Raw genomic sequence first — 14,143 nt, forward strand, 5'->3', positions numbered from 1 at the left:
ATTTCTCTTTGCTTATAAATTTTGATTCTTGTATTATTTCACAGTTCTGGTTTTGCAGTATTAGAAGAAGTAATAAAATTATTCTGCTGAAATTAAAATATACATACAACAAAATGACTGCACAGTCAATTGTATGTAAAGTGCTCATTCAGACCCTGCTGTTTATTTTCTCTGATTTTCTGTCTCGCCAGTCTGTCAGCAAGTCATAATCACCCAGCAGATAGCCTACATGCACACCTGGGTGCATTAGCAACACAACCACGATGCCGGGCTTTAGAGAGAAAAGAAAAAAGAAAAACACTGCGGGTCAGAATTACAACAAAAACAAGCTATCAAGCTATCCAGTCTAATAAGTGAATAAAAATGTGGCTCAATGGGCAGTAAATACTGAGTGGCTACTTGAACGTTATGATTACCAGAGTTGTTTCAATTCAATAATCCCTCCCGCAATTCAGGGATTTTCAACAGCTCATTACAGCTTCATTAAGATATGGCCAGCTTCTGGATTCCAAATAAGAAGATTAGTGGCTCTATTGTGTCAGCCAGTATGCATGCAATGCAGCAGCCCTTTTAAAACGCTTTGACCGACTGACCCTGCACACCATCAGCAGCAGTAAACAGTAGAGAGAAAAAAACTATATATATATATATATATATGTATGTATATATATATATATATATACATATATATATATATATGTATGTATGTGTGTGTTTGTATGTATGTATGTATAGGTTGCATTACTATATAGGAAACTCATCGTATTGTAGCCAATCCTCTGATGTTTTCATCTCTGTTGGTGTTTTGTTCGACTGCAGTGCCACTGAAAAACAAATTTGCCTCTATTTATGGATTGGCTGGCTTTGAGTCTTTTAGGTGTAATGGTGTGAGAGGAGTGGATGAATGTGGCTATTTGTGTTGGAGACATTGAGATGCTGGACAAGGCTCCATCAGGCTTGCAGAGCCAAGCCATCCATGTGGACAATATGCCGCTGCTCCACTAACCCTCATCCACATCACACTGCATCTGCACAACTCCACCCAAAGCTCTCGTTTTGGACAGGCTTGACTGTTTCTATTCCAGTTTGCGCAGCATGAAACAAAATGGCACATGATTCAAATGTTGACTGACCAGATGCCTGGCTACATATCTCAACATGCTCTAATAGCTGGTGGTTTGTCTGCCACTACGGTTCATATTTTCCTAATTCAGTATTTACTCCCACTCTTTGATTCAACACAAGCTCAGCGGGCTGCACTTTCCTTTGTGCTGCGGGTGGTGGTAAGTAGGTAGGCACGTTTTTCATGTCAGGTATATTAAATATAACTCTGGGACGCAGCGTACATTTCCACACCAAACCCAGTTGTCACTTTCACTCCACTCACTCTATATCCAGGGGAAATGCAGCTGAGGGAATTTACAGGGCTTTTGAGCTAAATGGGCATAAATCACTGGTTTCATTCAAACTAAATAATCACAGGCCATAAAGAGCTACTTGTCTCTTACCATATATTACCACAAAGTTCCTGTGTGCAATAATGTGGCCATTCACGGCAAAGGAAAACAGAGCGAGACATTAGAAAGTGACATGTAATCCTGTTAGTCCACTGACATGTGGAGTGGCCGTGACATTTTTATCATACGTGTCCATTTCTATTTGGGAAATCAGCAGGATAAAAATGATTACTGTGCTACCCCGAGAAGCAGACGGCCCTGCAGGAGTCCACCAGGGTGTATTTGTGCCACAGCAGCTCGGGCTGGTCATTCATAACACACATGTTGGGAGGGATGATGTGTCTGTCTCAAGCACATAAAAAGTAAAAATTTAAAAAAAAAAAAAAAGAACAAAACCTAACCTACAGAAAAAGATCTATTTTAAAAATAGGTGCAGTGTGTTGTCTGTCTCGCTGTCTCTGTGCACCTTTGTTGGAGCAGCAAAAAGATTGTGGATTCACTGTCTAAACTCAGCATCATCACACAACTTCCACAAAATAGGCTTGAGCAAGATAATATCTTTAATTTTCAGTGTGGTTGACAAATCTGTATAGTAACTTGCAAAGCCACAGTCACATTCTACCACTGCAATGGCTGCTTTGCCTGCTCAAATCTTTATCCTGTTTTTGTCTGATGATATGGGTATTAAAACAAGTTTGGGCACCCGAGTTTAGCTCTAATCCACCTCCACAGTCAAAGTGGCATTAATCTCAGTGCGAAGGGAAAAGTGCAGAAGTCGTGTCACCTTGGTAAAGCCTGTGAGCAATACTTGAGAATGAAAAATCTATATATGGTTGAGTTATTTCACATAACTCTGGTGATGCAGCTCACTTAATTAAGAGAATGCATTTAATGATGTATAAGGAAAAAAATCAAAATTTGCGATAATAATATAACATGTCCTTAATCGGCCTCATTTGTCATTTAACAATACAGGTGGGGTAGCTGGGGACAAAGCACTTGCCTATATGATTGTTCCTCATTTCTCCTCTGTGGCTGAGACAAAAGGAGACACTGTGATTAATCCATCCCTATCAGTCAGGACTGGTTCTCCTTTTCATTTTTTACAGGTTTCACCATTGATATCAGATCTGAGGACGTAACAAATTTGACAGATAAAGACAATGCAGCCCTTTTCTTTTATATACTCGCCCCTGTTCTCTGTTTATAATCATTTCCGGTTCGTGGCTGTTGTCTCGTACATCATTCCCTCCTTGAAGCCCTGACAGTGATCTGAGCACTGCCTCGGGCCGCTCTCCTTTCCTCCCACCTCTTTTCCCCCTGTGCCCTCTTTTATTCTGTGGGCTTAGCTGACCTTTGGCCCGCTGCTTGTTTACTCTCATCACTGAAGTGTGAGCAGGAGAGCTATAAAGGCGGAGCCCTGCTGGGTTAATGTGGCTTGCTGAAGAGGGAAGGGGTGGCTCTGGGCTTCTCCACCTCATTCTGCTGCACTGACTGCACTGTCAGATGCCAGACGATACACTAGAAGAGTAGTGTTTCTTGCAGATAAAGAAGCCGAAGATGTTTTGTTATTTGTAATATTTTTGTTTCTGAGACAGTAAAATGTTTTTTCTCGCAAGCAGAATGTGGTGCAGGAAAGCAATCTTGCCTGTGTGACGATACACAATGTGACTCTGTTATTTCCACCACTGTTTCCAAAACATCCTGTTCTTTACAAGTAACCCTGACCTCCTGCGGCTCCTCTCCTACCCAGTGAACGGCTTCAGCCACATATCGACACTCTGTTCATCTAATTGCATTGATCTGCAAAGGTCTCCCAAAGCTAACTAATCGAAACAGAATTTATTTTCTGTCAATATTTGCAAAGGTCATCTCTCTTAAAGCCGTGGAATAGATGGTGTGAGCAGAGAGGTGGCTCAGAGGAGGAGAAGGAGGAGGAGGGCAGTGGCATCTAGCCTGTTACTGAGGCTTGTCCAAGGTGAGCTTTAACTCAGACTTGGCACTCAGGATCCAAGGCTTCTAATCCACCGTGTTATTAAAGCCCACTGCCAAAGCAACACACTAGAGACTACAGAGGGCTTAGAGTATCCATTTCACAAAGAGGCCACTGTCACTACAGACATGTTCCACGTCTCCTTTGACTTCATATCATCTCCTTTGTCGTGGCGCCTGGATCAGTGACTTTTAGCTCCAGAAGCCGGGAGCTGGATCAAATTACCATTGAAAATCTTTTGTTCTGACAAATGAAACATAAGGATCCTCTTTCATCGACATTCTTAAAGGCTTTTTTAAGCTTGGCCTACATCCACATGGCACAAAGAATTTGAAAGAATGCCTGCAGGCTCTCTCTAGCATGTACAGTAATTAACATGCCATTAACACATTAATACACATTAACTATTCCCAATGTTAATGGCAGAGTAATTACCATACCTGATACCACACTGAGGGAAAGCCAAAGCACATTTCCCACTTTGTGTTTCACTTTCTTTGTTGAGTGAGTTGAAAAGAATAATTTGGGAAGATGGCTCATTCTGTCCACGTAAACACTGCAACACAAAAAGTGAAAAGTGCTTTCACACACATGATGTTCTGTTCTGATTTTATGAAAACAGGCCTGGTAGAGATAAAGCTCTCATTGTAAACCCCCGAGGACTGGCTTTAGAGGTAAGGCTGAAATACTGGAGGGGGCAGAGTCTCGTGATTAAATGCAGAGTAAAAGGATGCAGGGAATGGGCCCTAAAAACTGGGGAATCCCTGTCTGATATGATGATGTATTTCCTCCCAGTGCGGTGAGTGATAAGCTAATCAGCCGTGCTGACAGTGAAGTGTTGCAGCCCCCCAGTGCTGGGTCAAGACTTCTCCCATCATACTCCACCAGCACGCACTAAACAGACAGCGCATGGAGGAGGTGGTGGGGAGTGACGGAAAGTGGCTCTGGTCAGAAAAGAAGATCTCTGTCGGTTCAGGTAGTCTTTGTCCCTTGGTGATGATGAAGATGATGATGATGAAGATGCACTCATCCCCCATCTAAAAGAGAAGACTGTGACAGCAGAGGATTGGGGGGGGGGGGGGGGGGGGGGTGAGGGGAATAGGAGGGAGACTTGCCACTCTCGACCCACGACTCCAAGACATGCGGGGAAGCGGGGGGGGGAAAGGGGGTGGGAAAAGACAACCCAAACAAACATCTTGAAGACATTTTGCCAAGCACACCAAAATTAATCACTGTCCCACGGTGGCACTGACATTTGTGGGAAGTGACACACAACATGACAGACTAGAGGGAGAGGATGAAAGGAGAGCGAGGGAGGATGGGAGGGCTGCGTAAACAAGAGCCACTGTCACTTGCTGTGATCATGTGTGTGCGATGTGTGTTTATATGTGGATGTGTGAGTGCCCGCTTTGTTTCCTGCCCTCTAAGACTCGATGTGGGCAAACGGCCAAGTGGTGTAGTGATGGCTGACCAGGCTCGGCGATGGCGGCCGCACGCAGCGGCTGGGGAGACTGGCCAAATGAGTGGACAGGACCTCCGCTACAGATCAGCACACTGACTGACCCTACAGGACACATACAGCATGGGGCTCCAACATAGGGCTCACATGGTTCACATGGTCTGCTAGTCAGAAAACAAGGAGTGATCACTGAGACACTGGTTATTCAGGCAGACACCCCACATGTATGATGAACATAGAAGATAATGCAATCATCTGAAAAGTCAGACATTATTTCAGTCTCTGAGATGCAGTCAGACTCAGGTTAGTTTAGGTTAGTTTCACAGCTATTGCATCTTGTGTTCCCATATTTCATTTTATCCCCTGTATATTGTGTTAGTGTGATTTGCTTATTTCTTTTCTTTAGTTTCATTTTATATTTCATGTATTGATGGTCTTTAGCTGCTAGCCTCAATTTGCTGCAAAGGTAGGCTGATTTGTTATTCAGACCCCAAGCAAATAATGCAAATGTGGCACTGAAAGCCACTTATGAAATACCCAAAGGCAACTAATCACTCCTCCTCTTGTTCCAGCCTTTCTGCAGCCTCCTAATTAGAAGATGGAGATTGCATGAAACCAGGTCACACAGCAGGTCTTGTACACACTGATAACCAGGCAAATATACAGGCAAAACTTCATCCACACACAGAGCCAGGCATACATTATTTTAAAGGCTAGAGGTGAAAAAAATAATCCTATTCGGGTTATTAATCCCATATATTTTGCTGTATGATTCCAAAGAAAGAATTTAGGCTTGAAGCATTTTGTGTGCATGCTCTGCATTTGTGTGTTTATTTGTGTGAGCATGCATATCTGTGCATGTGCATATGCTTATGTCTGCATGTGAGGGCTACATACTCACATAAACAAAGCAATGGCATTGGTAGCATACAGCCAACCATGATCCACTGCCAAAGAGATTATTCTTTGCAGTGGCATTTCTGCAAGAGACTTGACAGTCCATCATTTAGATTTTGCAGGGTATCCACAAAAAGGCTGCACTGCCTCAAGCAGAAGGAGCTGCTCTTTCCTTCAGTGTCTTTTAGAAAAGAGAATTCAGCTTCAAATTGTAAAGGCAGAATCCTTTGCTAGCTGTGTTAGCGTGTAAGGTCTCTGCTATGAGGCAACTGAGGTTATGCCATGGGAATAGGACGCTAGTTGACGTGCTCATTCTTAGTTCATCTCTTGGCGTGGACTGATAAAGCTCACAAAAACACATCTGCTTCCAGTGTCTTAGGCTGCACGCACCTAAACAAGAGCACAGCTTCTGGAAGCATCCTGTGCCTGATGGTGCAGGTTAGTGCTGGATCTGCAGAGAGCAGTGCAAGGAGTAGCTGGGTAGATCAGGGCCAGGCCAAACAACAGCTTGTGACAGAAGCAGGCCAAAGAGGATGTTGAGACACGCAGAGACTTAACAGGCAGCCGGCCGGCCATCCACTCTTTTTCAGCTCTCCTTATACTCAACACATCACTTTGGATCTATCGCAAGTGTCTCTCAAAAAGCACAGCAAGAATAGGGCTTCACATTTCCATAAGAAAGGCACAAAATAACTGTGGAGTTTTCAAAGCAAATGAGTGAATGATTGCTGAGAGAATATCATCTCCCTCATTTCATTTGACCAGCTGAATAGTTTTATTGTACACCTACAGATGATACTCCACCTTTTTTTTGTTGCGCGAACAAGGTAGCAAAAAAAGGTTATTTCGTGCTAATTATTCCCAGCATGTACTTTACACACCATTTAATGAGTTAGACTGGAGGCGTGGCCATTGGCTGTGACTTGCTCGCCCAGTTATCCAAGATGAACTGTGCAATCTCCCTCACGTCACCCCTGTCATGTGTACCAAGTCCCCCTCTGCATCCAATTCCCTGCTAGGGCTTCACTGGAGCAGAGACAAGACGCCACTGAAGCAACACAACAGCTCCCGTAGCGTCTCTGCACACCGGCGAGGAAGGGGCTGCGGGTGGGGGTGTAGAGCTGGGAGCTCACTCTCATAATTACAATAATTAACAGTTGCAGATTTAATTGGAAGGGAAGGCATTAACAGGAGGAACATTGTGGCTGCGTGTGCAGAGGGAACCTTTGCTGCAAGAAGCTTTTGTCTTCTTTGTACCTAATGGTGCCTTGGCTGTGGTTGGTGAGTGCTGACACAACACAGCACAACACAACCAAGCTGAGGGTTCAGACGGTGGGGCTTGTCAGGACTCAGACTGGAAGCAGATAATTAGGTGCCAGGTTAATGAGAGCACAGGCTCTTGATGGCATTTGGTTACTGTATGTGGGCAATTAATGACTTTGTTTTTGTGTTTTTATTGCCCACTTGAGTAGAAAACATAATACATTATTCACCTCAGGCCTGTGTGTGGTGTTGTTTGATGGAGTAGCAGTGACTCTAGCTAAATAATCAGTTTCATTCATTGTGGCCAATGGTTAATTCATAACAATGCACTACATGGAGTTAGCGAAATGTAATCTTAGTTTGCTCATGGCTACTTCGCTGAATGACCTTTTCAGAGAGCATTGCCCCAACCATGATGCTAAAAACTCCAAAGATGTCAAGCAAACATTGAAGTTGCAGGTCAGGCACAGGACAATACAGCCACAAAACAAACAAACAAAAAAACAACAACAAAAAAAAAACACCAGAACAAAGAAACCAAACCCTGTGGCCATAAGTGTTCAGTTAAATCAGCGTATCATATTTCATAATGTATTTGCAAAATTTCATACCCCACCCACCAGAAAAGCCCTGCTTACATTCTAGAGGATTTATTGGCAATGAATCCACTGAGAGGTCTTTAGACATCCTCTTCTTTAGCCCTACCACTCAACGCCTCCTATTTTGGAGTTAGTTGTTCTCTTGCCTGTGGTGGCCAATTAGAGTGCTATGAGATAAATGGGCACCCACAACTTTGATGTCCATCTTTTTAATAAGCTTTGGTTAAGATGACATCTGTGTGAAAGAGTTCAATATCTTCACAGTGGGAGAGAAAAGAGGTTTATTCTAAAATGAAATATCATGTAAATATTGCTGGAGGTTTTAGGCTGGGTGGGGGGGATCATAGTGTCGGCTGTGGCTCTGGCGCTGGCATTCATTATCTTTCGCTGCAGTCGTGCAGATTAGTCAGCGAAAGATGATTTTTAGAGCCTCGTGAAATCTGTGCTTTTATACCACTGAATCAGCTTCAGCATAAACATAAAAAAAGTTTGTTTTTTTTTATGCAGTATTCATACACAATTTATCAAGCCAGAAAAACACTATGTTTTTATAAACGTTTAAAACAGAGAAAGACAATTAATTAGCTTGGATACAAACAGTCGCACAGCCGAAATGCAACAGGAACAGGAGAAAAGTACAGTGTAACAGTATATGAAATGGTGGGGTAATAAAATGGTGCATGAGTGTGTATGAATGTAAGAGAGAAAGGAAGGAGGAAAGAGAGTATATATCTAACCTAGCCTGTGGACGTGCTCCTTTATACGTGTGTGTAACTCAGTCAGGAATAATGTAAATGTCTGGAGAGTCTTAAGACTGAGAAGGCCTGTATAAAAGCACCCTGTTTCAGGCTAGTAAAACAAGTCAATAAATACAGCGAAGAAGCCGGTGCTGTCTGCTGCACTCTCCTGAATGAAAACAGAGGTGAACTGCTTATTTTCAGTCTGGCACCAGAGGTTGACAGCGGCATTATAGGCACTCATACACTCTGACTATCACTCGTCACAAGCTATATCTGTCAACATTACACTCAAGTGCGTTTTAGATGTAAAACAAGCGTTCTCTGGAAAGACTATTTATGACTTGATGTGGTCAGCTGCTAAATGAGCTGAACGCGGTTATGACGTGTTTAAAAGACTTCTCTTTCTCACCCAATTCCTCTGTTTGTCTTTTTTGTTGGTTCTCACAGACAGACCAAACACAGAAGTAAAACACACTAAAGCGTCAGTAGGGCAGCACTTACTGTAGGGGAAGTCAGATCCAAATGGGAAGCTGATGACACAGCCTCACAAAATGGAAACACCATTAGATAGGCAAACACTTCACTGCGATAACTGCTACCTGATTACTGAGGGAAAACGCAGCCATGGTTCTTCTTTTTTTTTCATACTGTGTCAACACTTTGGGAAAGCAAATATTTCAGTGACTACTCTCCCTGTGCTTTAATCCATATGGCGCATTCTGTTTGTCACCACAGATGTTACACTCCCAGGATGTGTTTTAGAATAGGAAGAAGCACTCCTCTACAAGCACTGGCTCACCTGCTCTGTCCCACACAGTGAATACACAGAGGTCACACACCATATCACACTGGGGCCAGAGTCTCAATCCTTTATTAAATTACCTAGTCACTGCGCTGATATGAGGGTTATCTTTTTCATTTATGTAGCGGATTTTCAGGGGATTATGCATTAAAGATTAAGGGCGTGTATACCTAACACCTCAACACGACAAAATGCAATAGCTCAGACAGTGCATGGCTGATGTGTGTGAGGAAAGCAGGGTGCTATAAAACAAATCTTCAGCAGCCAGAACTGGACAGGGTTTATTCTCCTCAGACAATACAAGCTGTGACTATACAGAATGTTTCTACCCTAAAATACTGTGGTAAGCAATACAAATCCCTTGGACAAAATGAAATGTATTAAACATGTGGATTTCATAAATCTCCCTTTCCTCGGTCTGGGTCAGAGGTATATTCACTGTAGAGCTCAGCAGGCACTTTTCCCCCAGCATTGTTACTCTGAGTCGCAAGTGCTGCGAGTGGTTTCAAAATGAATGTCAGCAAAAGCTGCATGTGTACGGCAAACAGCAGATCCTCACAGTAAAATGGTTCAAATCACTTACCCCTGCTACTTTATAAGAGTATTACAGCGATGTAGGGATTTAAAGGTCTGCTATAGAAATATTACAGCGAGAACAGTGACCTAGGATCTACGCTGTAGATGTAAAAATGCTCCAGAGATGAACAGTTCGATACAATTCTCCAGGTTCACTATCCACAGTGTCGAAAAAGAAGGAAAAAAAAGCAATTCAGATCTGAGCACAACACTGTTAAACACCCAATTGGGATCTCTTTAACCTTGAGTAGCATACCAAAGGTAGAGGCAGCCTGGGGCTATGGGGGGACTGACTACCACGACTCTCTGTGCCATGCTGCTCCACAGTGGGGGCCCAATATGGCCAGATTGCTAGAGAGGCCGACAGAGGTGGTGCTACAGAGTTAGCAGGAGCTGATCATTCATCTACTCTTCCAAAAGATGGTGTTCTGCTCACCTCGCTGATGTGCTCCAGTGTTCATCTTGTGGGTGCTGGAGCTGCTGTCAGTTGCTTGTTCTGGAGACAACCTGCTGATTATTTAGCTAGTATGATGGATAATCTGCGAGCATTACAGATCAGAAGAGCTAAGAAAAGACCGGGAGTAATTATCATTGCTCTGTGGTTCCCATTAATAAGTGAAGGACTTTGGAAATGGAGCAAGTGGCCTGGATATACAATTAACTACTCGATCTTTTACATACCAAGAGGCTGCTGTGTTTTGATTTGCTTCAAACTAAAAGCTAGTAAACAAAACATGAATGATGTATGAATGTTATACATAGTTTTCTTCGTGTGGGAGGGCCTGGGAGAAAAGATGAATAAAGATGGGAGATATATTTTGTGTGTGAAAGGGATATTCTTTCCCTCAAGCTCACGTGAAGCAAAATAAATAATCATGCCTACAACCTAAGAGTCACTTCAATCCCATTGTATAATTCAATCATTTCTGTGACAGCTGACGATTACTTCATCATCGCATAAAGACAGATTAAAAACTTGTCAAATTAAATATTAAAGAGGGACTGCAGGCAGTGCTAAATTTTTAAAGGAATAACACAGATTGGAGATGAAATGAGCCACCTATATGCATATTTTATGCCATAGGGAACAAATGCATATATTTTCCTCTAGGCCACCTACTTTGTAATAAAGAATAGAGAGTGTATAGATGTGGTAATGCAGCACAGCGTAAATGATATGAAAGAGAAATTGGTTTTACATAATGATGTCAAAAGGAATATGGCTCTGCATAGTCATGCGGAATAAAGATAAGATTCTCTTTCTCCGTGAGTGAATATTTCGCTAATGGTTTCTTCATTTCCTTAAAGAATAAAGAAGCCAGCTTTGTATGAACCTTGAATGAGATTTCTATTGAACGAAGTTAACATTTATCTTTCAATAGCAGAAGAGATCTGTTGAAAATACCCATTTGTGGAGCAGAATACTGACTGTAGGAGCTGTGTCATCTGTTGAAATAAAGGGAAAGTGACAAGTGACAGTAAAGCTATCACATTCAGCAGAAGGAAGGTTTGAAGAGAAGAACAAAGCCATAAAACACAATGTGGAGAGGGTTAAATCTCTATAAAGAACAGAGAGAAGGATGCATTTCACTAAGTCAGCATCGATTGGAGTAAACAATGACTGATCAATACGCACATAAAAAGGCTCCTTCTAACAAAGACTTGCATGTAGATTTCATATATCATATTTCACAAACAGACACAGTGTGGAGAGCCTTTCCTCGAGCCCGTTGAATTAGCAGCATTACACCTTTTAAATACACTTTTCCCTCACGTTTCATGTTTTCTATTCTGCACTAGTACACAGATACACTCCCGTGTCCATACACACTTACTCATGCAATAAGCATCATTGTCATAGAGCTTTCCTTTCCAAATGGTTCAGCCTCCACCATCTGCAGTCGCTCCCAGACACACCGCTTTGAGTCTGCCATAATGATGCATGACTAAGTACAGTTAAAGTGTTGCAGTCTGTTGGCAAAAAGCACTCGAGCACTTTGCTATAGTGTCACTATGGATAAACCATACAGCTGAAGGTTGACGATGGATAAAAGGTAGTGACAGGCCTAGTGATGTGACGCTGTGTGTGTGTACTAGTGCGGATTCACACGTGTAAGAGAGGTTAGAAACCATGGCACAGCAGATTTGTAAGTGTACTTAACTAGGATGTGAAATAGGGTCGGACACAGTGAAATAAAATGCTGTGCTGGAGTCTGCTGAAACTGGGACACAGTTTAAAAGTTATTTCCCCTGCCAATAAGCAGGCATCTCCCGCTGGTGCTGTGGTTTTAAGGGAATCACAACATCCTGGTTAGCTAATATGGTTTGTCACACATTTCTGCAAATTGGTGTTTGCCAGCTCAATATGAAATAGTCCAATGCACATTATTTTAACAACCACCTTTCACTTTTCGTGAAGCATTTGGACACTTTGCAAAATTTTCCATTTGTTTGGACTTTTATTTTACAGAAGATTAAAACTTGGGCTAGAGAGTGCGGCCCTGACAGAGTCCTGTTCATTTTGACTTATTTAGCCTTGTATACACCACTCCTTTGGTTGAATTTTGCAATAAGGGACTCACGCCTTCCTCTCAGCTCGACCCAAGTCTCTCTCCTCACTTCACTGTCTCCTCCACTACTCTTCAGGGTAGATATTCGGAGTACAGTGAATACGGAGGAGACAAAGAACTCTCCATTATACTGTACTCTGTTTGCCAAAGTCTTTAGTGTCAAAACACTCCGCATACTTTGTTGCTGCTTTGTCGAGTTCACCGCTGCAGCTGCTTTCATGTAAATGATCTTGAATGTTATTTTCTAAAGAATGCATTTTAAAGAGAAATTCTCATTTCTGCCTCTGCATCTTGTCACAAACCCTTTTCTCTCCTATCTCCTCCCCTCTCTCCCGCTCCCTCCTGCTGCAGCCGTAGACTGCATAATTGATGCAAATACTGTCACATGTGTCAGGAGTGGAGGCTCTTCTAGTTTACTTCTGTGCTACACTTTATCGGAGAACATTAAGTGGAGAAAGCAGCCTCATGCCAAGGGTGGAAAATCAGCTTGTCAGTGGTCTCATTCACACAGCCGTAGCTTCGGGATTGTTTCATCAAGGTGATTGAGAACAAAAAGTACAGCAGCAAATTCCAGCTTATGTTTAGGAGCCCTGCCACATACATTATTTATATTTGTTGCCCACCCTAGTCTCTCCAGCCTTCTGAATACATCATTGCCTAATTCTTAAATATTTCTTCAGATTTCCTCCTATTTGCACTATATCCTTTCCACATTTACCATGCCTAACCATTAGGCTTGTAGAGCACGCTTTTTGTGTGTGACACAGACCTGAAATTATAGATAGCTGCTTTCAAGGAGTGCTAGGGCCTGATGGGAAAGCTGTAATAGCTGTTGAGTGACTGGAGTGCAGTCAGAGACAGAAACAGGATTTCATTTACAACAACGATACAGCAGGAATTATGTAAAATGGTAACATTCCATGCTATTTAATGAGCCATATTCACTAATGTCTAAGTCTATGGTCTAGCAGTAATAAAACGCACCGCCTGCCAGAGCTCTGCTGCTACACTGTTTCTGTCTATTTCCAGCTCTGTATGAAACAATGGTGCATAACAGAACAGGCAGACATTTGCAGTTCTTTACCCTGCGCGCTGAATACTCTGCCTTCAGACTGAGTGAGGCGCTTGTCTGCTACCCAACACCCCCCCATGCTCTCCCTGTCCTCTTTTTTCTGGCCCTAGTCTGTGCTACAGATTAAGTGACTTGATCCTGCAAACATCTGAAGAATTCAGCTACACAAAGAGGTCAGACAAAGGCCAGGGGATAGCCTTACAGGTCCTCCTCCATTAGCAGATCCACAGAGGTGTCATCAGGAGGGATCTGCAGGCAACAAAGAAGCCTCCAAAAGAGCAGGTTGCCAGTTGATGTTTATCTCCAGACTCATTATTTAAAACCCTCACAGCCCACACCTACTTGGACGTATGATCTCTGAAATTAATGGGGGAAATTGATTAGTTTAGCTCTTTGCACGTTATGTATGTGTGTTAGAAAAAAAGCATATATCTTTGCACTGATAAATGGACTCTTACATCTTTGCTCTTTGTCAAATCTTCACAGTTTTTTTGCAAAACAATTTTTTTTTGCACAAACAAGTTCTCGCCTGTGAACTGCAATACTCACGCCAAGTAAGCAGCAAGTGCTGACTGTCTCTTTGTTTACATGTCTCTTGATATAGACAAACAAAAAAATACCCCATATTTTCCAGGCAATAGCATTCACAAAGAGTATCTGGGGCTCCTAGAAAAACATTTCAACTGTAATAAGCTTTCTTCATGAGAGTCTGAAA

The 14,143-nt window shown here is 42.5% G+C and overlaps 1 protein-coding gene across 8 annotated transcripts in view; it reads right to left on the minus strand.

The window, feature by feature from the left end:
- The window catches only part of pbx3b (pre-B-cell leukemia homeobox 3b), a 57,479-nt gene that overhangs the window by 13,366 nt on the left and 29,970 nt on the right, over positions 1-14,143 (minus strand). The gene's annotated exons all lie outside the window — the stretch shown is intronic.

This window comes from Mastacembelus armatus, chromosome 9 (assembly GCF_900324485.2).
Source record: "Mastacembelus armatus chromosome 9, fMasArm1.2, whole genome shotgun sequence".
NCBI classification, from domain to species: domain Eukaryota; kingdom Metazoa; phylum Chordata; class Actinopteri; order Synbranchiformes; family Mastacembelidae; genus Mastacembelus; species Mastacembelus armatus.